This window comes from Brachyhypopomus gauderio, unplaced genomic scaffold (assembly GCF_052324685.1).
Source record: "Brachyhypopomus gauderio isolate BG-103 unplaced genomic scaffold, BGAUD_0.2 sc76, whole genome shotgun sequence".
NCBI classification, from domain to species: domain Eukaryota; kingdom Metazoa; phylum Chordata; class Actinopteri; order Gymnotiformes; family Hypopomidae; genus Brachyhypopomus; species Brachyhypopomus gauderio.
This window is the reverse complement of record NW_027506897.1, coordinates 381,092-404,544: the sequence shown is the minus strand read 5'-3', so window position 1 is coordinate 404,544 and position 23,453 is coordinate 381,092. Positions and strand designations below refer to the sequence as shown.

The window sequence follows — 23,453 nt, the reverse complement described above, 5'->3', positions numbered from 1 at the left end:
TAGTTAAAGCAGGATCAATTACAGTTTATTAAACATCAATTACGCTAAGGTGAATAATTAGGACCACACACACACACACACACACACTTTCAGGTCCAGTCCAATATCAGGACAAGTTACACTTCAAGCAGGTCAGAATTGGTGAAATATGCTCTCTGCACATCTCAACTATTGTAAAACTATGTAAAAATAAAAATTCCATTGCTATCAAATTTACCCATTCAGCAGGAGGGACAGGTGTGCACCCATCAGAAGCCAGTGAGGGTTCAGGTTCACCAGGAGAACTGGTCATTTTGTCTTCTTGCATGTCACTGCTCACATTCTAAATGAACACACATATTTCATAATCACCATTAATAATGCCACAATAGCAGAAAAAACACAATTAGTAGTTAAAGCAGGATCAATTACAGTTTATTAAACATCAATTACGCCAAGGTGAATAATTAGGACCACACACACACACACACACACACACACACACTTTCAGGTCCAGTCCAATATCAGGACAAGTTACACTTCAAGCAGGTCGGAATTGGTGAAATATGCTCTCTGCACATCTCAACTATTGTAAAACTATGTAAAAATAAAAATTGCATTGCTATCAAATTTACCCATTCAGCAGGAGGGCCAGGTGTGCACCCATCAGAAGCCAGTGAGGGTTCAGGTTCACCAGGAGATCTGGTCATTTTGTCTTTTTGCATGTCACTGCTGACATTCTAAATGAACACACATATTTCATAATCACCATTAATAATGCCAAAATAGCAGAAAAAACACAATTAGTAGTTAAAACAGGATCAATTACAGTTTATTAAACATCAATTACGCTAAGGTGAATAATTAGGACCACACACACACACTTTCAGGTCCAGTCCAATATCAGGACAAGTTACACTTCAAGCAGGTCAGAATTGGTGAAATATGCTCTCTGCACATCTCAACTATTGTAAAACTATGTAAAAATAAAAATTCCATTGCTATCAAATTTACCCATTCAGCAGGAGGGACAGGTGTGCACCCATCAGAAGGCAGTGAGGGTTCAGGTTCACCAGGAGATCTGGTCATTTTGTCTTCTTGCATGTCACTGCTGACATTCTAAATGAACACACATATTTCATAATCACCATTAATAATGCCACAATAGCAGAAAAAACACAATTAGTAGTTAAAGCAGGATCAATTACAGTTTATTAAACATCAATTACGCCAAGGTGAATAATTAGGACCACACACACACACACACACTTTCAGGTCCAGTCCAATATCAGGACAAGTTACACTTCAAGCAGGTCAGAATTGGTGAAATGTGCTCTCTGCACATCTTAACTATTGTAAAACTAGGTAAAAATAAAAATTCCATTGCTATCAAATTTACCCATTCAGCAGGAGGGCCAGGTGTGCACCCATCAGAAGCCAGTGAGGGTTCAGGTTCACCAGGAGATCTGGTCATTTTGTCTTTTTGCATGTCACTGCTGACATTCTAAATGAACACACATATTTCATAATCACCATTAATAATGCCACAATAGCAGAAAAAACACAATTAGTAGTTAAAACAGGATCAATTACAGTTTATTAAACATCAATTACGCTAAGGTGAATAATTAGGACCACACACACACACTTTCAGGTCCAGTCCAATATCAGGACAAGTTACACTTCAAGCAGGTCAGAATTGGTGAAATATGCTCTCTGCACATCTCAACTATTGTAAAACTATGTAAAAATAAAAATTCCATTGCTATCAAATTTACCCATTCAGCAGGAGGGACAGGTGTGCACCCATCAGAAGGCAGTGAGGGTTCAGGTTCACCAGGAGATCTGGTCATTTTGTCTTCTTGCATGTCACTGCTGACATTCTAAATGAACACACATATTTCATAATCACCATTAATAATGCCACAATAGCAGAAAAAACACAATTAGTAGTTAAAGCAGGATCAATTACAGTTTATTAAACATCAATTACGCCAAGGTGAATAATTAGGACCACACACACACTTTCAGGTCCAGTCCAATATCAGGACAATTTACACTTCAAGCTGATCAGAATTGGTGAAATATGCTCTCTGCACATCTCAGCTATTGTAAAACTATGTAAAAATACAAATTCCATTGCTATCTTAAACATTATTGGCAAAAACTAAATGTGTTTAGTACATAGAAAAATGTTAAACAGCAAAACAAATACACAAACAATTAGGACATCACACAGACAACTGTTATGACATTGTAGACTCTACACCAGTCTAAAAATTTCCCATTAAGAATTTTTTGCCATCAACCTTCAGAAAATTTATTAATAAAAAGTCAAAGCACATCAAGGCTTAGCAGGTTATTTAAATTTCACCCCAACAGTGCCTCTGAATGTTATTTCAGGACATCTAAGTGAGTGTTGAGTATATAGACAGATTGTACCTGTGAAATAGTGTTTATTTGTTCCAGTCTCTCAGAAGCCAGAGAAGGTTCAGGTTCACCAAAACGTTTTTTCTGTAACATGTCTTTCTTTGAAATATTAACTTTAACCTTTTATGACAAAACAAAGTCAATTAGTATACAAAATCATGTAAAATTGTGTAACATTTTACTAACATTCAGCTAAACACCGTCATACATCACATCTCTATCTCAGATACAAAAACAAACTACCCAAACAGGTGCCCAAATATGGTGCAAGAGATGATCGTTCCCATATATTGTTTTTCAGTGTTTTTTTTTACTCACCAGTGAACGCCACGGCCAAGCACTGTCTCCATAATCGTATGTTATTTCTTCCCCCGGGAGTATATTCTTGATCGCGAATAAACACAGGTGTGGCCTGCCAATAACTACAATTTTCTTCATTTTACAGTTGGCATTTTTTGCATCATCATTCACAAGCCTGCCAAGTGTTCCATCCTCTTCAGAAGCATCAATGCTGAAAGAAACATTCTTATCTTAGATGTATTCCACTCAATACATGAACATTGATGGATTAGTAGTACGTTACAGGAAATATACCAATTGCACAAAATATTTTAATATCTACTATAGATAAACCCCTGAAAAAATAAAAATATAAAATCAGCACATTTCAGGCACAATGTGATTTTATCTTGCATGCAAGTTAGCAACTAGACTAACAGAGAAATGTTTAGAAATTTACAGCGTGACGTACCACCATGAGCTTCCATTCCACTCAAAGTCAAACAAAAACCCATTTTGTTTTTCTGTATATCTTCTTTGTCTTTTAAAACTCTCCTTTTGTGAAATAAGTTTTCCTTTATATTCAAGCACAAAGCATCCACTCTCAATGTGCATGAGGGCAAACACTCCCCTTCCTAAAATAGAACAGAAATTAAATGTAAAGGACATTTTTGTTTAAAGACAATGAATCCAAAATGCAAAGATTTTGGAGGATGCTGCTGCTAAATAAAGAGCTCTAACATGTACATTGATCATGTAAGCAGAGGACAGTAACGACTAAGCATCTTCAGGCATCAAATAGAAATGGTTGTATAAAATAACCAACAAATTATTGGGTTAAAAAAAGTAATTGAGATATATGTTGCAAAGGGCTGCAGAACAGTACCCAGGGCTGCTGGATCTAAAGCTGACAAGGATATAATCTGCTACGGTACATTTCAAAACTAGTTGGTCAGGGTGTAAGGATGAGGTTGGTTGGTTGGTCAGGGTGTAAGGATGAGGTTGGTTGGTTGGTCAGGGTGTAAGAATGAGGTTGGTTGGTTGGTCAGGGTGTAAGGATGAGGTTGGTTGGTTGGTCAGGGTGTAAGGATGAGGTTGGTTGGCTGGTCAGGGTGTAAGGATGAGGTTGGTTTGTTGGTCAGGGTGTAAGGATAAGGTTGGTTGGTTGGTCAGGGTGTAAGGATAAGGTTGGTTGGTTGGTCAGGGTGTAAGGATGAGGTTGGTTGGTTGGTCAGGGTGTAAGGATGAGGTTGGTTGGTTGGTCAGGGTGTAAGGATGAGGTTGGTTGGTTGGTCAGGGTGTAAGGATGAGGTTGGTTGGTTGGTCAGGGTGTAAGGATGAGGTTGGTTGGTTGGTCAGGGTGTAAGGATGAGGTTGGTTGGTTGGTCAGGGTGTAAGGATGAGGTTGGTTGGTTGGTTGGTCAGGGTGTAAGGATGAGGTTGGTTGGTTGGTTGGTCAGGGTGTAAGGATGAGGTTGGTTGGTTGGTTGGTCAGGGTGTAAGGATGAGGTTGGTTGGTTGGTCAGGGTGTAAGGATGAGGTTGGTTGGTTGGTCAGGGTGTAAGGATGAGGTTGGTTGGTTGGTCAGGGTGTAAGGATGAGGTTGGTTGGTTGGTCAGGGTGTAAGGATGAGGTTGGTTGGTTGGTCAGGGTGTAAGGATAAGGTTGGTTGGTTGGTCAGGGTGTAAGGATGAGGTTGGTTGGTTGGTCAGGGTGTAAGGATGAGGTTGGTTGGTTGGTCAGGGTGTAAGGATGAGGTTGGTTGGTTGGTCAGGGTGTAAGGATGAGGTTGGTTGGTTGGTCAGGGTGTAAGGATGAGGTTGGTTGGTTGGTCAGGGTGTAAGGATGAGGTTGGTTGGTTGGTCAGGGTGTAAGGATGAGGTTGGTTGGTTGGTTGGTCAGGGTGTAAGGATGAGGTTGGTTGGTTGGTTGGTCAGGGTGTAAGGATGAGGTTGGTTGGTTGGTTGGTCAGGGTGTAAGGATGAGGTTGGTTGGTTGGTTGGTCAGGGTGTAAGGATGAGGTTGGTTGGTTGGTCAGGGTGTAAGGATGAGGTTGGTTGGTTGGTCAGGGTGTAAGGATGAGGTTGGTTGGTTGGTCAGGGTGTAAGGATGAGGTTGGTTGGTTGGTCAGGGTGTAAGGATGAGGTTGGTTGGTTGGTCAGGGTGTAAGGATGAGGTTGGTTGGTTGGTTGGTCAGGGTGTAAGGATGAGGTTGGTTGGTTGGTTGGTCAGGGTGTAAGGATGAGGTTGGTTGGTTGGTTGGTTGGTTGGTCAGGGTGTAAGGATGAGGTTGGTTGGCTGGTCAGGGTGTAAGGATGAGGTTGGTTGGTTGGTCAGGGTGTAAGGATGAGGTTGGTTGGTTGGTCAGGGTGTAAGGATGAGGTTGGTTGGTTGGTCAGGGTGTAAGGATGAGGTTGGTTGGTTGGTCAGGGTGTAAGGATGAGGTTGGTTGGTTGGTCAGGGTGTAAGGATGAGGTTGGTTGGTTGGTCAGGGTGTAAGAATGAGGTTGGTTGGTTGGTCAGGGTGTAAGAATGAGGTTGGTTGGTTGGTCAGGGTGTAAGAATGAGGTTGGTTGGTTGGTTAGGGTGTAAGGATGAGGTTGGTTGGTTGGTCAGGGTGTAAGAATGAGGTTGGTTGGTTGGTTGGTCAGGGTGTAAGAATGAGGTTGGTTGGTTGGTCAGGGTGTAAGAATGAGGTTGGTTGGTTGGTTAGGGTGTAAGGATGAGGTTGGTTGGTTGGTCAGGGTGTAAGAATGAGGTTGGTTGGTTGGTTGGTCAGGGTGTAAGGATGAGGTTGGTTGGTCAGGGTGTAAGGATGAGGTTGGTTGGTCAGGGTGTAAGAATGAGGTTGGTTGGTTGGTTGGTCAGGGTGTAAGGATGAGGTTGGTTGGTCAGGGTGTAAGGATGAGGTTGGTTGGTCAGGGTGTAAGGATGAGGTTGGTTGGTCAGGGTGTAAGGATGAGGTTGGTTGGTCAGGGTGTAAGGATGAGGTTGGTTGGTCAGGGTGTAAGGATGAGGTTGGTTGGTCAAGGTGTAAGGATGAGGTTGGATGGTCAAGGTGTAAGGATGAGGTTGGTTGGTCAAGGTGTAAGGATGAGGTTGGTTGGTTGGTTGGTTGGTCAGGGTGTAAGGATGAGGTTGGTTGGTTGGTTGGTCAGGGTGTAAGGATGAGGTTGGTTGGTTGGTCAGGGTGTGAGGATGAGGTTGGTTGGTCAGGGTGTGAGGATGAGGTTGGTTGGTCAGGGTGTGAGGATGAGGTTGGTTGGTCAGGGTGTGGCCACTCTGGGATCTCTGTGCTTTACACCGTGGTCCCGGGGGAACTGAATTTTCCACTTGTGGGATCAATAAAGTTTAAGTTTAGTTTAAGGATGAGGTTGGTTGGTCAGGGTGTAAGGATGAGGTAATAAAGCTAGAGTGGAGTCCGTGAGTTATAGTTACACAGGGTGCCTTATAGCATAGGTGGACATTAACAGTGCAAGTGGGGCTGGGGATGGCGTTAGTCACTGGGTGTGTATAACGTATCAAGGGGCGGGTGTGACGCAACCGCAAGTTTTAAAATAATTTATTAAATGAAATAAACACAATAGAACCAAGGAGAACAATCAGGTAGAAGGGGATGTACACTAAAGGGTACATAAACTTAATGACACAGCAAACAAGCAACACACTACCAGAACAAAAATATTAAACATGCTACCAGAGACCTAGTTCAACTCAAGACGACAGACATACAAGCAACCACGAATGCATATTTCTAATATAATCAACCGAGATAAAAGAACAGAATAAAACATACGGTTTTAAACACTAGGGGTACAGAACACAGGAATCTAGTTACTGTGTTCGTGTTCTATTCTTAAATGCAGAACACTTATCGGGAGGGTGGAATGACGGAAGGACAACGCTAGACTGAAAGCATAAAACTACGAGAGAATAACCAGGTAGGGAACACTAGATCAGGGAAAATAGACTATGGCAAAAGACAATGAGCTCAGAGGGAAACAGAAATGTCACGGGCAAGTAGGAAACATGGTAAGGAACATAAGGAAGACCAAACAGAACTGACCAAACCGGAATACTGGGGAAGCAAGGGAGAAACGATAAGCAGGCAAGGAGAGATCAGCGCACAGGAAAACAGGTAGATGTAAAAACACAAAGCACTCTAGAAAACAAAACCTAGACAAAGACAGAGAGACTACACGGAATGGAGAGCAGAGCAAGGCAGGGCAGGATAAAGGAGTACTCACAAACACAATGACTGACGCAGATGGCTGAAACAGAAGGACTAAAATACACTGGGACAGGGAAACTAAACAAGACACAGGTGGGAACACTGAGGACAGGGGCGTGACAGACAGAAGGGAACTATGGCAATGGGGAAACAAGGCAGGACAATCGAGGGGGGTGGAGTTGGGCATGACAGTGTGCCAGTATGGATCTATTCTGTAATTAGTGTTTGATGATGAAATAGGTAAAAATTTATATGGAACTGGTGGGACGGAGTACACATTAACGGTGTCAATGGGGCCAGGTGTAGACTGGGTATGGTGGTGTGGGCTTAATGTAGTGAAATGTGGATGAAGAGATGTGTCTACTTGAAAACCTTCAATTAAGAACTTCACCTTCATGTGCTAAACCAAATCATGAAGTCATTAAGGAAAACTCATGAATTAAGGCTTACCTTTATATGCATTTATGAGTCTTTCTTCAAACCAAGGTTTATCTTTTTGAGAAATAACATGCCCAGTAGCATCTTCTACCGGACTAAGCCTGGTTCTTCTTTTTGACATGTTTGTACAGGATTGTCTAGGGACAATAAAATTCTGAATTACATGGAAATAAACATTAAATGTTTATTCATTTTAGGTCAGCCTAAAAACATCTTAATTCCAATTCCAATCTTAATTCCAATAAAAAATTCTAGAAGCATAATAACTTCAAAACAAACACAAAAAGGCCCTCGTGCTTTTCAGAATACTGGATGTTCTTTTTGAATATGTAGACCAGACACTGACAATTTTTACAGCTTTAACTTAAATATGTTGCCTTTATGTTGATCGCCTCTAAAATATGTATTTGGAAATATCAATACATAAATACTTTAGATAATTCCAGTAAGTGAATGTCTGTTTATCGTTGCTTCTTTAAAACTGCAATTAACCATTATTTCCTAAACTAAAGTTGAGTAAAAAAAAAAAAACAAAAAAAACCCTATTTTCACAGCACTACTTATAAAGCGATTCGTTCTCACAGAATACCTCACTCTGCTTCCTCTGCTCCCCTCCCCCACTCTGCAAAGCTCAAAACGTAACTGGCACCCCTCCCCCATTCTAATGCAGACAGGATTAGGGTTACAGATCTCAATCGACTAAATATTTGGTATATTTCTAGAAATGTTCAAAATATACATTTTCCTAACAATTACATACATATATATATATATATATATATACATACATACATTATATATATATATATATATATATATATATATATATATATATATATATATATATATATATATACACATTATATATACATTATATATATATATATATGTGTATATATATATATATATATATATATATATATATATATATATATATATATATATATACATATACATACATACATACATTATATAAATTCAGCACAACTTTCTGACGTCCGCCATTTCACAACTGCAAACGTCACCAGTGCACCTTCCCCCACCCGAACAGCAACTTGCACTGCCCAGCTAAATCCCTCAAAGTTCAGAACTCGCCACTCTAGCCCTAACCCTAACCCTAACTCCTCCCCCTCTCTGCTTAGTCTCCACCCCTCCCCCACTCTGCAAAGCTGAGAAACGTAACTGCCACCCCTCCTCCCCCATTCTAATGCGGACAGGATTAGGGTTAGCGTATTACAGATCTCAATCGACAAAGTATTTGGAATATTTCTGGAAATGTTCAAAATATACATTCAAAATATACATTTTCCTAACAATTAAATAAGTTATATATGTGTAAATATATGTTTAAATTCAGCACAACTTTCTGACGTCCGCCATTTCACAACTGCAAACGTCACCAGTGCACCTTCCCCCACCCGAACAGCAACTTGCACTGCCCAGCTAAATCCCTCAAAGTTCAGAACTCGCCACTCCAACCCTAACCCTAACTCCTTCCCCTCTCTGCTTAGTCTCCACCCCTCCCCCACTCTGCAAAGCTGAGAAACGTAACTGGCACCCCTCCTCCCCCATTCTAATGCGGACAGGATTAGGGTTAGCATATTACGATCTCAATCGACTAAGTATTTGGAATATTTCTGGAAATGTTCAAAATATACATTCAAAATATACATTTTCCTAACAATTAAATAAATTATATATGTGTAAATATATGTTTAAATTCAGCACAACTTTCTGACGTCCGCCATTACACAACTGTCTCCACCCTTCCCCCACTCTGCCGTGTTGAAAAAGCATGTAATACCGCTCGCGCAAAGGAACTGACACGGAGCCAGAGTAAAGCTGGGCATACACTGTACGATATTTTAAATGGTGTACTCAGCTCCATCTCAAACTGTACGACTAAATCGCAGGGTTTAAAAGGAGAGTCGGCTCGTAGAGCTGCTTCAACAGTGCGATACTCTCACGAGGAGCGATTTGAATATCAAACATGTTTGATATTCTTGCGACGCTGCGATTTCTGATCGGGAGTTGGTCGTGAGGTGTGAATCGCTCCTCGTTTACCTGTGTAAACTATACGATGCACGACACGCGATTGAGCCGAAACTCAGCCCGATCGCAAAGATAGAAAAATCGGCTGAAAATGGGCCAAAAATCGCACAGTGTACGCCCAGCTTTAAGCGGCGTGTAACAAAAACCCAATTATGATGACTGACGAGAGCTGAATCGACTAAGTGGAGATTTGGATATATCTAATTCGAAGATGTCAAATTTATTACCTAATTTATATAAAAACAACTACATAACACGGATCCCTTGCTGTTACTTATACTGATAAAATAACTCGTAAAGAAATCTAAGTCTGATAAACTGGACGGACACTTGCCAGGTTAAACATACGAATTTAACAGCAAAGTGTTTCACTCTAGGTAACGCATTTAAAAGTAATTTGTTCTAAGCGCATGAAGAAAGAAAAACAAATTAATATAGACACGTATATAATAAGGTTGTCAAATACTCTAAAAACATTAACAAGAAAAAAATATGTTTTTTAACTTACCACATCCACGCAGGTAATAAAAGCTCTCCGTCCAACTTCTCCAATTTTCCCGGGAAAAACGTGACGTAATTTTGCCGCGAACGCTCGAAGGATTATTTGTTTATCTAATGAGTATTGGATGGATTGGATGCTTCCTAGTAGACTACTGACGTCACATCCGGGAATAGCTGACGCGTCTTCCGAAGTGTGCGTGGCTTTGCTTGCAGTTCCTCAATAATCCGCTGGTGGCGTGCACACACTTCAGCCAAATTGCCACACCCACACCCAGATTTGTTCTGACGATTGTTAAAATTTAGTACTTTCGCGATATCAATTACAGAGATACATTATACCTCTCTGAACACCGTAGCATCGTCAGAAAAGTTAGGACATGGTTTTTGGTACTGACTTTTACATGAGTCCTAATTTCGTGACTGTGTATTATGACATTTGTACTGATTTTTCACAAAAACAAACACACACACACACACACACACACACACACACACACACGCACATGTACACACACGTACACACACGTACACACACACACACTTACACACATACAGGATCCACACTGTACACTGGAGACCCTACAATGAGTGTTTACACTGATTGAGTTTTTGTATAGAGTGTGATGAGTATGTGTTCATGTCTGATTCTGTCCTATTCTCTGTCTTACAGTATCTTACCACTTCAGTGAAGACACTGAAGTTGATCTGACCTGATCTGAGTCTCTCATGGGGCAGTCATGGCCTGGTGGTAGGGAACTGGTCTTGGGACTGGAGGGTCGTGGGTTTGATTCCCAGGCCTGAGGCCATGACTGAGGTGCCCTTGAGCAAGGCACCTAACCCCAACTGCTCCCCGGGCGCCGGGCTAGGGCTCCCCACTGCTCTGGGCATCAGAGCTGTTTGCTGTTGCTATGTTTTCTTTAAATTCATAGTATTGCACAAAGTGTGCAGTAGGAAATGTGATTGTGTGCGTACATGCACTAACAAGTGCATGTACGCCCACAGCCCCCTAGTAATCACTGGTGTGTGTTAACTGCACAGATGGGTTAAATGCGGAGGACAAATTTCGATTGCTGTGTAAAAAATCACAATTGACAAAATATGGCACTTTATACAACGAAGAGGACAACCACACACACACACATACACGCACACGTGATTGTGATGATATTTTTATATTTTTGTTTTATGTTCTCCAAGTTCATAACCATCAACACTGTGAGAGGTGGAATAAGTGGAATTATCACAATATGAAAGTGAACCAGGAACTGTGTGTGTGTGAAGATAATGTTGTGTATTTTACTCCAATCTTTATAAAATGTAGTCTGAAGGTAATAAATATATATGAATTAAACATGTAAAGCCCAGTGTAGACCATAATTTAACCTTTACTACAGGTATTGACATCAGTTCATCCATACACACTTTATCATTTCAATGTTTCTCTTGTCCACAAATCACCAGATGAAAATCACTGTACGTATGTTTTAGACTCCTGCATCATTAGATTATTATGAATGAATGAGTGTGTGTGTGTGTGTGTAGATAACTGTACATGTATGTGTGTTTTTAGACTCCAGCATCATTAGATTATTATGAATGAATGTGTGTGTGTGTGTGTGTGTGTAGATAACTGTACATGTAGGTGTGTTTTTAGACTCCTGCATCATTAGATTATTATGAATGAATGTGTGTGTGTGTGTGTGTGTGTGTGTGTGTATAACTGTACATGTGGGTATGTTTTTAGACTCCTACATAATTAGATTATTATGAATGAATGTGTGTGTGTGTGTGTGTGTGTGTGTGTATAACTGTACATGTGGGTATGTTTTTAGACTCCTACATCATTAGATTATTATGAATGTATGTGTGTGTGTGTGTGTGTGTGGATAACTGTACATGTAGGTGTGTTTTTAGACTCCTACATCATTAGATTATTATGAATGTGTGTGTGTGTGTGTGTGTAGATAACTGTACATGTAGGTATGTTTTTAGACTCCTACATCATTAGATTATTATGAATGAATGTGTGTGTGTGTGTGTGTGTGTGTGTGTATAACTGTACATGTGGGTATGTTTTTAGACTCCTACATCATTAGATTATTATGAATGTATGTGTGTGTGTGTGTGTGGATAACTGTACATGTAGGTGTGTTTTTAGACTCCTACATCATTAGATTATTATGAATGTGTGTGTGTGTGTGTGTGTAGATAACTGTACATGTAGGTATGTTTTTAGACTCCTACATCATTAGATTATTATGAATGTATGTGTGTGTGTGTGTGTAGATAACTGTACATGTAGGTATGTTTTTAGACTCCTACATCATTAGATGATTATGGTCCTTCTTTAATTTAATCACGTGACCTACAACAGGGAAAACATTTACAAATAAAAAGTTCTGAAGGTGTTGATGTGAAACGCTGCTGTAAATTATGTAGAACAGGGATGGGCAACTGGCCACACACGGCCCTCGTCCTCACTCAGTGCGGCCCGCAAATACATCAATAATTATTTAATAACTAAAAGAAAAAAAACCGATAGAGCAGGACTTTTTTGTTCTTGTCACGTAGGGCTACGCCCCCCTCTCCCGTGTCGGTGTTGTTCCTTGCCCGGTTATCCCGCCCTGCGTGTCTGTTGTCCTGGTTTCCCTCTGTCTGCCACGCCCGTGTCGTCATTGTGTTCAGTTGTGTCTAGTTTAGTCCTGTGTACTTGTATCTCTGTGTTTCGCCCGTTGTCGGTTATTTGTGGTTTGTGCGGTTTTGTGGATTATCTGTCATCGCTGTTCTGGTATTTTCCGTCTCCGTTGTGTTTCTCCGTTGTGAATGGCTCTCCTGTTACGACTCCTGCCTGTCCTGTTGACCACTTGGACGGCTCTCCCGTTTTGACCCTGTACAAACGACTTCGTCTATGGAATTCCCCTTATTAAATCTCGCTCTTCTCAGCGTTTGTGTCTGCCTCCTCGCTCCACAGCGCGCTACGCGTTACAGTTCTTTGATATGAAGGAGTTCAAATTCCTTTCTGCACTTTTTTATTAAGCAAATGTTTTGTCTTTGTTGCTTATTAAGGACATGTTAATGCATTTATATGCAGAAAATAGATGTATGTTGGTGCAATAAACATACAGATCTGAATTCATTTAAAATGTGTTCTTATTGAGAATAATTTGTAGTGTCTTTCATATCCAATTATTTGAAGTGCGTGGTCATGTGGCCCTCCAATAATAGTGCTGAAAAAATTTTGGCCCTCTTTATCATGGAAGTTGCCCATCCCTGATGTAGAAAATGACCAACGTCTTTAAAATCTGATTTCGTTCATCTGCCGCCATCTAGTGGTCAAAGGGGGCACAGCGCTCCGTTTGCTCTGGGCTGTTGGGCAACAGGCGTTTGTTTGGGAACTTGAACAAGGAAGAGTGAAAAAAATGTGTCCTAAATAAAGTACTGAACTACGTATGGTTACAGATGTCAGTTATGCTGTTTATGAAATAAACAAACTGTCTCACTTGTCCTTATTGTTCACCCAAAGGTACAAAGTGAACTTCATTTCACAGGTGTAGAAAAACTTGAATTCACAAAGTATGTATATTCACATAGTTATTCAAATCTAGTCAGAAAAAGAAAATATTATTCACCAGGGCCTTCTCTGACAACATAGAAAAAATGAAGCAAATCCATGCAAGCATTGAAAAGTTATTCAGCTTTATCCAAGGTGTGTCCAGTGCATCACACCCATGTCCAAATATGCCACACCCGATACACACCATTAGCCAACTAAGCTAACATGCTAACAAATTCCTTACACAAAACCGAGGAGCTACAACAAACAACAAAGTTGCACATATTACAGAAAGACCAGAAAATTACAATGAATAAATTCCATGTCCAATTATGAACGTTATGATATGATATTTATGTCCAATATAATCCGACAGGCTAAGCTAAGCTTACGTCGCCAACTCCGCTAGCATCCGACACGATACAGAGTACTCCAGCAGTCAAAAGCTCCAATACTGTTTATAATCTCATGTTTAGTATTAGATTATATATTTTGTACAAAATCGCTTATGTAAAATTATCCATTTTTACTCACGAGTAGGTTGAATCGCGTCGTAGCCGGTGTACAGTCTCACTTCCGGGTTGGCGTCGTGTCCGAAAAATTTTAATAAATTCCACCAAAAGTAATCCTTTTATTTTCTGTGATGTTCAAAAATATCCACAATCAGAATAAAAACGAACAAAATGATCCACGACTGCTTCAGTTTTGCCGAACAGTGTGTTCTGGGGAGCTTAGCATAGCTTAGCAAAGGTTAGCTTATGTTGCTGTGCTAGCGGAGAGAGTTTTTGAAGCCTCGTTACAAAGAAATCATCTACCAATCATGACAAATGAGGGCTGGTTAGCTTCAGAAGGAAGTACACTATTGGTTAGAACAGCTTTCAATCACTTTTAAGGCGCCAGATTGTCTCAGTAGGCTGATAAGGGAGACCACCCCGCCCCCCCCCTTCGCACCTCGCCGGTGAGAGGTTGTAAAAGCTGTCACTCAAAGTCACTACTCCCTTCAGACCAATAAAAAAAGATTTGTCTGAGTGTCTCATCCAGGAAGTGAATTAGGTGAGCAAGCTTTTTAAGGTATTTAGCCACAACGGATCTACGATGTTAAGGTCTTAAATTAAAGCCTTATTAGTATACGATTTTTAGGTGACAAAACATTAAGACATCTCACATCATAAATATGTTTTTTAAACGGGTATGTCGGGAGACCCCCCCCCCCCCCCCGCGAGGTGCACTTTTGTCGCCAACTTCAAAGCCGGATATCTCGCGATCGGCTGCACGTAGACGTCTAAAACTCGGTAGGCATGTAGATGGGATAGGAACTTTTGAATTTATCCCTTTTGTTTGGAGATTCATTAATGTTTAATATATTTTATAAGGCCATATAGGAGCTGGGCCCGCCGGCGGGCCCACTAGAGGGCCCTTCTGCAGAATAGGTGGCTTAGCTCCTCAATATTTGACAGAGCTCCTTCATATATACTCTCCCGCCAGATCACTGAGATCATAAAACCAGCGCCTACTGGTCCCCCCTCTAACAAAACTCAAAACCAAAGGTGACCGAGCCTTTGCAGCAGCAGCCCCTAGACTCTGGAATAACCTGCCCGGGCACATTCGATCTGCAGGTTCTCTTGAGATTTTTAAATACATTTATTCTCCATGGCTTTTAATTATAGTTAAATAGACTTTTTGCTGATAACTCTGATTTGTTTTATATTTGTTTTATATTTTATTTTATTTAATAATAATAATAATAAATAATTTTATTTTATTTAATAATAAAACAAAGGTTTGACACTTTGGTCAACCTCGGTTGTTTGAAATGTGCTCTATAAATAAAGTTTGAGTTGAGTTGAGTAGTGATCGACCGATATATCGGCCGGCGGATTAATCGGTCAGATTTTTGGCATTTCTTAGATAATCGGCATTGGCCAATATATGAGCCCAAGAGTCCGATATTTACACAATGCACACAGGCAATGCTGTGGGCAGCTCCGTCATTCTGACCCCTTGTGTCCATTTTGCCTGTCCATCTTACAGGCAGACATCAGTGAAAGCACAGGGACAGGAGTACAAGTTGCTAGGAGTACAAACTACTGCTGCTATTTTATTTTTTTAATGAATGTTCATTCTCAAAAATATAGTGATGCTGCTATCTGCTTGTGTATGTTAAGTGCACTGAAATTTTGTATTTTATTTAGTTTTTGTGTTTTTTTAAATTGAAGTGAACTGCAAAAAGAGCAAAGAGCAGACTGTGCTAAATAAATGTGTATTGTTCTTAGTGTTGCCACCGGTCCCGGTTTTCCCGGTTTGTCCCGGTTTTCCTTCTTTTTATTATTCGGTCCCTGCAAAAAAACTAGGTTTGTTCAAACCACGATTCAGACTGTTTCTGCACACTTTAAATCTGTTTATTTTTCTCGCTGTGTTCGAGTGAGAGAGATGTTTGTGTTCCCATGAGTGTTGATGTGTAAGTGTGAGTTTTTCTCCCTCTCTCTACAGTCTGTCTAGGTGCAGTATTAGAGAGGAAGGCTGTGCTGCTCTGTGTTCAGCTCTGAGGTCAAACCCCTCATCACACCTGAGAGAGCTGAATCTGAACTACAATGAACCAGGAGACTCAGGAGTGAAGCAGCTCTCTGCTCTACTGGAGGATCCACACTGTACACTGGAGAAACTAGAGTGAGTTACTGACTTACTGACCCTTTAAAAATATACACACACACACAAACACACACACAAACACACATACAAACACACAAACACACTTGTCCTGTTACTGCTGCCATATGATTGTTAAGGTCAGTAAAATGGTTCAGAAAAAATACATGAAGGACGCTCTGAAGCATCAGTGTCCATTTATTGGGTAGCGTCGCGCGGCGTCTCCTCCCTGTCTCTGCGTCTCCGCGAGCCTCTGGGAAAAGAGTTTTGTAGCTGCACCTTTGTTCCTGAAGGATGGATGAGCTGTGTAGACACCCCACCTGCCTGCTCTCCTCCACCACACACGCACCTCCTCAGTTCCCTCTGGACCATGTGAAGTGTTTAAATAAACTAGGTGCCTGCCGCTCGTAGGTGTGAGGTGTTTCCCCACACACGGTGTGTGAGTCTGGGTCTCACAGCCCTCTCCCTCTGTCAGCATGCGTGGGGTTTTCCTACTTCTGTGTCCCTGCCGCAGCACCGCACGGCGGTCCTACCCGGGACTGAAGCGGCGTGCGTGTGTCTCGTGGCCCTCCATTCTCTCCGTTCTCGGGCGGAGAGACAAGTGGTGGGTACCTGCTAGTTCTCAACCCCCCCAGCCAGCGTTACGTGTGCTGCCCTCCACTGGGGACAGGGCGGGCGCTGATGGGAAGATTTAAGAGAAATCTTCAGTTTTATCATAATTTTTGCTTTATCCAAACATCTCACTCCAGTAAGTGACTTATCAGCAACAGTTTGTGCAACTTGGGCATGTCCAGGCATGTATATCCTAATCTGCCTTCAGCAATGAGACCTGTGCCACATGACAACAGTCTCCCAATTCTGAAACCGCCCAAGGATTGGATCTTAGACAAACCAGATGAAGAAACTCCAGTGCAGGGTACTGACAGTGACATTGACCCAGATTTGAACCTTGCTCATAAGGTGATCCACATCTGATAACACAGACAGAATTGAACGATTTGGTCAGAGATTTGGGTCTGTCAAAAGCAAAAACTGATTTGCTGGGTTCCAGGCTGCAGGGATGGTGTCTGCTGTCACCAGGTACGAAAATGTCTATGTTTAGAAGCCGACATCATGATATCACCTAACTTTTTGCACAAGTCAACAGTCTCTGTTGTAACATTGAAGGATTGCTCTCGGTCTTGGGTTGTGATCACAGTTGGGAAGAGTGGCGTCTCTTCATTGATTCGTCAATGCTAAGCCTGTAGGCTGTTCTGCTACATGATGGCCACGTTTATCTGTCAGTACCTGTTGGCTACGCAGCACACATGAAGGAAACATATGAGAATATGGAACTGTTGCTCAACCACATCCAGTATCGCAGGTACAACTGGAATATCTGTGGAGATCTGAAAGTCGTTGCTCTGTTACTGGCACTGCAGCTTGGCTACACCAAGTGCTGTTGTTTCATCTGTGAATGGGACAGCCATGCCAAAGAGTCACATTATTGTCAACAGAGCTGGCCACTACGCAAAAAGTTAGTTCCAGGACAGAAAAATGTTGCACACGCACCACTTGTCGAGCCAGCAAAGATATTTTTGCCTCCTCTACACATAAAACTTGTACTCATGAATAATTTTGTGAAAGCACTAAACAAGGAAGGTGAAGGTTTTCACTATTTAAGACAGATGTTTCCTAGAATAAGTGATGTGAAGATCAAAGAAGGCATTTTTGTTGGTCCCCAGATCAGACATGTTATGAGTGACATACCAGAAAATGAAGTGCAACATGTCACTCAATATTCACTTCCTTCACTAACATTTGTGACTTCTTCCCTGTGAATCTCGGTGCAGTCACTGACGAACACGGTGAGCGATTTCACCGGGACATTGCTACAATGAAGAAACGATACCAGGGCAACTGGAATCCGTCAGTGCTTGCTGACTACTGTTGGACACTGCAACGTGATGCACCAGAAGTTGAATACAAAAGAAAATCAGGAGCAAAACATTTTTTATTCTGTTGAACTTAATGGCTCATGCGGAACATAAACGTGATTAAATAGTTATTTAAATGTTATTAAGTCATGGCCTAGCGGTTAGGGAACTGGTCTTGTGACCGGAGGGTCGCAGGTTCGATCCCCAGGCCATGATTGAGGTGCCCCTGAGCAAGGCCCTTAACCCTCAATTGCTCACTTGTATAAAAAATGAGATAAAAATGTAAGTCGCTCTGGATAAGGGCGTCTGCCAAATGTCATAAATGTAAATGTAAATGTATTAAAAACATATAAATGTCTATTTCTTAGAGTTCATATGTGATGCAGTAAAACAAAAACTATATTTGTGCATAACCTTTAGGTACCTTTCACAATCACCTAAAACTTTTCAGGAAGCAAGACTTTTAAAAAAATGTGTTGTGCAGTGTTACGTAACAATATTCCCCCAAAAAGATATTAATCATGCTTGATGACCATTTATTAGTAGATTGCTGTTAGGTTATGAATAAAGGTTTTAATTAAAAGGTGTTCTCAAACCAAGTTCAGGATCCATTCATACAAACAATTCCTCTTTTTTGTCTAGATGGCCAATCTCTAAAGCTCACTCCACTCATGGAGCATTATTTGACCAAAGAAGAGGATTTTCTGCACTGCTGACTATGTACATGTTTGCTCGTTTAAGAACAAACCAGAAAAGTACTTTGAAGGTTGTTACGACCCGCCCCTGTCTAGGTAGGGGCGAACGAACAAAGAAAGACACGGAGGGGTGAAGGTGAACTGTCAGAACTAGGACACAGACACAAGGTTTCAATTTCCAAGTTTTACTTAGTGTTAAACAATAATAGACAAACAGATAAACTTCTTATAAGTGGACTGAGGACCGTGCCAAAGGAAAGAAACAAATATAAACCCTCTAACCTACCTAACCAAACCTAACCTCAATAACATACATACATGGCACGTGCCCCTAAACTAGTGTTCTAACAGAGGGTTCCCCTACGTGGATGTAATGTAAGGGCCCAACTAAACTGTCCACTTATAAGAACATACAAACCAAAAACATCACATACAAACACCAACCAAACAAAACAATAACGTATCTCAATCTATTTGCCGTCAACATGCCCATCTCTACACTCGTCACGCGCTACTAAAATCTTGTCTCTTGGTACGCCCATCAAATCTCCTTACCCACGACAGTTGGTCATAGTCTACGTGTTGAGCTACAATTAAAACGATTTCACAACTCACAACGCACTTGGTCAAGATCGGTCAAGGAAACTCTTAACGCACGCTACGATTTCGCACAACTCATAACGCGCTGGATGGAAACCTGGCAAGTAAACACTCTTAGCACGAGATACAATAAAATGTTCTCACGACTCATAACACGCTAGATGGAAACCTGGCAAGTAAACACTCTTAGCGCGTTTTACAATAAAATGTTCTCACGACCCATAACGCACATGGTCACAAGCTCTCTACGAGGCTCTGCGAGTCTGTCTGCAAATCTCAAAGCCTATCTGCAAGTCTCGCCTCAAGTCTGTCTGCAAGTCTCTAAGTCTGCAAGTCTGAAAGTCTCTCTTACCAGTGCGCGCTGTCCCGATTTTAAGACCCATACCACGCCCCGTTAGAGAGCCTAGACACACAACCATTGGCCGGTTCCAAACGAGACGCAGCAGTAAGCAATCCGACTTAACAAGCCTGACTTGATAACGCAGATGCCCGTAACAAAGGTGCTGAGTCAACTCACAGAAAACTCAATGGTCAAGGGTTACACCTGTCCTGACCCTAGAAATCACAGAGGGTTAGGTCCTGGCTTGAGGGCACACAGAGCTCTGTTGGGGCATATGGTTAACTGGGTCTTTAACTGGTTAACTTTGGTTTTAACAAGGTGCTTTGTGGTAAAGAATGCATAAAAACTTTTTAAAAGCATAAAAAATTGTACTTGCTATACTGATCATAAACATCACCATAACTACCTGGCGAAACAATTTTTAATAGTACTATGTATCTTTCAAGAACCTCATCTTAAAACACAACTATCACCTTCATTAGCAGCTGATCAGAAGCCTGATTCATCACCTCTGAAATCTTGGTACTGTCCCGTTGGCTATGTGGAGAAATCGGGCTGACCTCGTCCATGTAGAGCCACTGTCAGCACTGTAACAGGGAAAACATCCAAGCTGAAGGACCGCCAGCCTGTTTGGGTACCAACACAATTCTGATCAGCGGCCGAGACACACAAAACACGGCAAGAATGCTGGAAAACGTTTAAGAAAAACAAGCTTCATTCATCAAACATAAAGCCAACTGAGGCCCTTTTAACAGTTTGAGTCACGCTGTGTGTGTTAAACTGAGCTGGTTCAAAGTCTCTTCAGATGTTTAATCCTATCCTGCTGGTACAGATGTTTACTCCTATCCTGCTGGTACAGATGTTTACTCCTATCCTGCTGGTACAGATGTTTACCCCTATCCTGCTGTACAGATGTTTACTCATATCCTGCTGGTACAGATGTTTACTCCTATCCTGCTGGTACAGATGTTTACTCCTATCCTGCTGATACAGATGTTTACTCCTATCCTGCTGGTACAGATGTTTACTCCTATCCTGCTGATGCAGATCTTTACTCCTATCCTGCTGGTACAGATGTTTACTCATATCCTGCTGGTACAGATAGAGTTCATCAGTACACAGATAAACAGCACTGACACCAGAGGTGTCAATTCCAGGTTCAGAAAGTAAAAGTCCTCACCAGGATTTTGCTCAGGCTTCCTGGATTGTGTTGATTCCACTAATTTTACCTGGATTGCACTAATTAGAAAATCTAGTGTAGGGGTTTCACCTACTACTCTTTTAAAGTAGATATAATTTGTTTTACCTTAATGATTAATCAGTCTCATTAATTTAGAATCCATTTCTTATTCTAATTATACCAGAACCACAACTTTTAGTTAACTTTTAGCTCAGCCGAAAGAGAAACACCATCCTGAACCAGAAGCCTCAGGTTTTGGCCAAACCAGGCGTGCTGGCGTGAGGTTTTCAACCCGGAAACGAGTGAACGCTGGTGTGTTTGTCGCAGCTGCTCCCCACTAAACATTAGACGTCTTATGGACGTGCAGATTATGTCTATATTGCGTCCGTCGGTCCAAGACCAATTCTGGACTTCTACTCGACGTGCAAACTAGGTCCGTTATTTGGACGTCTAACTATGACCCCACTTGGACGTCGATATGCAGTTAAACACTTGAATGTTGGAATTTCAACGTCACGGAGGCGTCTAAGAAGGGTACAGAAAATGTACATGATACATAATATTTGTTTTTTTTATATTAATGAACATTTCTAAATGTTGAGTAAAGCGGTTTGAGAAAACTTGTCTTTTGGGCGATAAACACTTTTGCTCGACTCCGTCAACCTAAAACTCCATGTAAACTCACAATGGTGCAGCCTGTGAACTGTAATAAATCCATATTATTATACATTATTTAATGTAGACACGTATAAGAAAATGTATGTATTATCAAAATATTGTAATTTATGTATAACTATAATGCATGATGTTAAATACAATCAATTGACTGTGATACAAAAGTGAGCCTACATAAAAAGCTCAAGCAAGTTGCCTCGCGCATTTAGAGGAGTTTAAATTAAAAAGAAATCTGTTACTTTTTAAAGTTATTTACTGGCGATTTCAAGGTAACATTCAAGGTAACTAAATTAGCTAATTAAATAATTCAGTCAAGTAAATCTATAAATACCTTTTAATGTGTGCTTTATACATGATTTTTAGTGTTGTCAGTTCATAAACTGGGTACAGTGTACCTGATCAATCATGAAGTCATTAATTTTTAACAGGACATGTATATAAAAGCAGCTTTAGAAAACATTATACAATGATCTAATATCTTATAATCATAGATGATATTAAAATACCATGATGGAATATTTTCAACTGCTGAAGAGGGTGCTATGCGACATTTTAGACACGACACAACTAATGCCTAAAGAAGACAGCTCTTACAAAAGATGTCACCTGCAGAATCGTCTGTACAGTTACCTTCACTTAACATCGGAATAGGTAACGTAATTGTATCTATCTGTAGTATATCTTGGTCACATTGTTATATGGTTTATTATTTATTTGCAAATTTACTTTTAAAAGCAATGTTTTGCATAGGAAACGTTTCCTTACTGTTAGCTTTAGCTATATAAGTTAGCATTAGCATAGTTTGATAGCCAGCTAGCTACCGCAGTTGCAATATCAGGCTTGCCGGTTTCTATGGCAACTGACAACCGCTAAGTAAGAGCAAGAAAAATAATATTGGTAAAATCTAGACAAATCATGTATATAAAGTATTATAAATATTAATATAGGTTTAGATTCATGTTTCAAATTCCTTATCATGATTTCCGAGCAATAAACAAGTGATCTTACTGTAATACATGAGTAGCTAGCTACCTAGCCTTTTGGCTAACGTTAAAACGTAACAAACCTTACAACAATGTTATGAATGGCATACCAGAAAATGAAGTGCAACATGTCACTCAAGAAGATCACCAAGTACAGGGTAATTTGATTATATCTATTGATCTGTTACTACAACATATAAACATTTTTAGGTTAACTTTTTGAGGTTTGTTTACAGTAAATTTTTAAAAATCTATAGTAAACTTGTTTTTTTTTGTCATTTTTTAAAATCTTAGCTAATTTTGAACATTTTAAGCAATGATTCAGTTATGTGGGTTCCTGAGACTTAATATTTCCAGGTTGTGGTCTGAAGTCATAACAAGCCCATAACACATTGTGCTAAAATGTTAGGTATTTTAGCTTGTAAAAATATGACTGATTTTTGGCAACACTTGTGTGATGGGGAATGAATTGTAAAGCTTAGTTTCTAGTGTTTCTAAACACTTTCAGGTGTTGTGTGGTGACTTCATTTTGGACTTCGAGTGAGGTCTCCTGCCCTTTAAGAGCAAAACCACCTAAACAAGGTACATGCAACCTCATCCTTGCTTTTGCACATGCCCCAGTTAATTAAGCAGTAAAACTAAACTAATTTAGACTTATGTCTGTATTTACAGATGGCTTTGAGAATGAGAGAATGGCGAAAACTAGATATTTGCTCTTGAGAAATGAAGAGCAGAGACAGAGATTCCAACTGAGGTGCTTTACTTTTTACATTCTCACATACACTGCCCTGTATCACACACAGTACCGTAATCCCTGTAGTGGACAGCCTCAACTGTTAGTGTGTGTTGCGTGGTTCTTACTGTTTGAGCCTTTGACCATGTTTTTGTCTATGGTATCTGCCCTTTTGCCCTGCCCATTGCATTTGTATATTTTGCATGTCTGGTTTTAACCAGG

The 23,453-nt window shown here is 40.6% G+C and overlaps 1 protein-coding gene and 2 long non-coding RNA genes across 7 annotated transcripts in view; 2 read left to right on the top strand and 1 right to left on the bottom strand.

The window, feature by feature from the left end:
* The window catches only part of LOC143491503 (NACHT, LRR and PYD domains-containing protein 3-like), a 185,195-nt gene that overhangs the window by 45,966 nt on the left and 115,776 nt on the right, over window positions 1–23,453 (top strand). The gene's annotated exons all lie outside the window — the stretch shown is intronic.
* Window positions 1,767–10,305, bottom strand: LOC143491522 (uncharacterized). The gene is made up of 6 exons (XR_013125224.1): window positions 9,918–10,305; window positions 7,370–7,494; window positions 3,161–3,323; window positions 2,728–2,920; window positions 2,422–2,529; window positions 1,767–1,862 (listed from the first exon to the last, which is right to left on the bottom strand). It is a non-coding gene; the product is annotated as an uncharacterized LOC143491522 (long non-coding RNA).
* Window positions 15,837–18,383, top strand: LOC143491526 (uncharacterized). Its single transcript, XR_013125228.1, has 2 exons — window positions 15,837–16,130; window positions 17,942–18,383. It is a non-coding gene; the product is annotated as an uncharacterized LOC143491526 (long non-coding RNA).